Source organism: Mustela erminea, chromosome 1 (assembly GCF_009829155.1).
Source record: "Mustela erminea isolate mMusErm1 chromosome 1, mMusErm1.Pri, whole genome shotgun sequence".
NCBI classification, from domain to species: Eukaryota; Metazoa; Chordata; class Mammalia; order Carnivora; family Mustelidae; genus Mustela; species Mustela erminea.
The window spans coordinates 11668278-11670824 of NC_045614.1; the positions used below are offsets into that span (position 1 = coordinate 11668278).

The window sequence follows — 2547 nt, forward strand, 5'->3', positions numbered from 1 at the left end:
TATCATTTGGGAAAATATTTTACCATTTAATCTTGGCTAATACCCTCTATTTTTGTACCTTGTGTATTTCCTTTAGTCAATGTGTTTTCCTTTTATTCATACATCTAGTGGGTGTTCATACATTAAGGTGTCTTGACACCATAAATATATCACTCTTTTCTCTTTTGGACTAATGGGTTTTTGCTGCCTTATTAGTTATTCTGGGCATCAAGGGGTTGGAAAGCAGCCAGAACCAGGGAATATTTCGTGTCTTCATGATCTCTCAGGGACCATCTGGACTTATTAGACCTTTCTCCCCCTTCTTTTTCTCTTCCTTTAAAATTTTTGTAGTTCTCTAAATACAGGAAAAACTGGTCATATTTAAATAAAGCACCAAGTTATATGTTCATGGGAGTCTTACCAACTGGAATGTGGGGACTTTTCTATATTCCTTTGGGTAATGATAACTTGATGTTGAGATCTTAACTAATATCATTTCTTTCCTAACTATGTAGCTGGAGGTGAGAAGAGCCTGGTAGTTACATGGCCCCAGGAGTCTGTTGTGTCCCAATATGGTACCCTTAAAATACAGCTTCCAGAGTGTTAACCAACACTTGAAAATAAGGAATGGATCCATATTTATTAACAGTTTTTCTAGGAGAAAAATTAATGAAGTGCAAGGAATATCACATGAATGAAAGACTCCCTTCCTTCTTGAAATCTCAGGTGCCACCTTGTTCAACATTCCCTGACATCATCACTCATCACTCTCCCTCTTGCTGGTCTCCTGACCACACTAGCTCCATTTTTAGACCTGTCTGAAACAAGTACTTTCCTCAGGCCTTTGCACTGGCTCCTTTTCCTGCAGGGCACATGTCCCGCAGATAAACTTGTGTCTTCTCTGCAGATTTCCCTGAGGTCTGTCTTCAAATGTCACCTTGTGTTGAGGTCTTCCTGAAGTCCAGTAAAGGGCACACCTCATCCAATTTCTTTAATCCAATTTCTTTAATGTCTGCATTTTTCCCTATGTAAATATATTTTCCCATGTAAATATAGCACTTCTGGCATGTTACTAATGTCTGTGCTAAAAGTAATCATTTTTTTCTTAATTTCAAGTCACTACAACCATGACACAGGACATGGCAATGATACCCAATTTTCAGGATTTCTTCTTCTGGGATTATCAAACAAACCAGAACTGCAGCTCCCCATATTTGGGCTTTTCCTCTCCATGTACCTGATCACTCTGTTTGGAAACCTGCTCATCATTCTGGCTGTCAGCTCTGACTCTCAACTCCACACCCCCATGTACTTCTTCCTTGCCAACCTATCCTTTGTAGACATCTGTTTCACAACCACCACCATCCCAAAGATGTTGGTGAATATACAGACGCAGAGCAAAGTTATAACCTATACAGGATGCATCAGCCAGATCTGCTTTGCCTTACTCTTTGCAGGATGGGACGACTTACTCCTGGCTGTGATGGCCTATGACCGTTTTGTGGCCATCTGCCACCCCCTGCAGTACACGGTCATCATGAACCCCTGGCTCTGTGGAGTCCTGGCTCTGGTGTCCTGCATCGTTAGTGTTCTGAATTCCTTATTACAGAGCTTGATGTTGTTGCATCTTTCCTTCTGTTCAGAGGTGGAAATCCCCCACTTTTTCTGTGAACTCCATCAGATGATCCAACTTGCTTGTTCTAATACCTTTCTTAATGACACAGTGATATATGTTTCAGCTGTACTGCTGGCTGGTGCTCCCCTTGCTGGGATCCTTTGTTCATACTCTAAGATTATTTCATCCATAAGAAGAATCTCATCAGCTGAGGGCAAATACAAAGCATTTTCCACATGTGCATCTCACCTCTCAGTTGTCTCCTTATTTTATTGTACGGTCCTGGGAGTGTACCTTAGCTCTGCTGCTACCCAGAGCTCCCACGCAAGTGCAGTAGCCTCAGTGATGTACATGGTGGTCTCACCCATGCTGAACCCCTTCATCTACACCCTGAGGAACAGAGACATAAAAGAGGCTCTAGAAAGATTCTTCAGGAGGGCACCTATAAAAGGGACAATTGTCCTGGTGGTGAAGAAGTGCCTTGATTGCAGGACTCAAAGCCATGATTTTTGATCATTGTGACATAGAATCTGCTCCTTTTTCCAGAAACTTCTATTTCTTACAATTCAACTTCTCTATTCAATTTCAGAATAATCCATTTAGTAAGCTTTCTGCTCTGTCTGAAAAACAGACAATTTACCACTAGGTACATTTTCATATGTTCCCACAGTTCTTCCCAAGCTTGGATTAGTTACATTTAGACTGGATATTATAATTGAAGAATAAAACTGAAATATTCAGTGCCTGTACTTCTATAAAAAAAAGAAATATTTGAAAGCTGTTTCTTTTACAAGACCACTTTGATATCTGAAAAATTATTTCTTTTCAGATGGCATATATCATGCCAAGTAAAATTTCCCTAGACTTACTGAAGGAATAATCATGAGTTGTATTACTTATATGGATAAAACTAACACTTGGTATCTAAGGCCATTTATATAATTTCATCATAG

The 2547-nt window shown here is 39.9% G+C and overlaps 1 pseudogene; it reads left to right on the plus strand.

The window, feature by feature from the left end:
* The first annotated feature begins 1210 nt into the window (after positions 1 to 1210).
* On the plus strand, positions 1211 to 2066 carry LOC116568251 (annotated as a pseudogene).
* Positions 2067 to 2547: the final 481 nt, after the last annotated feature.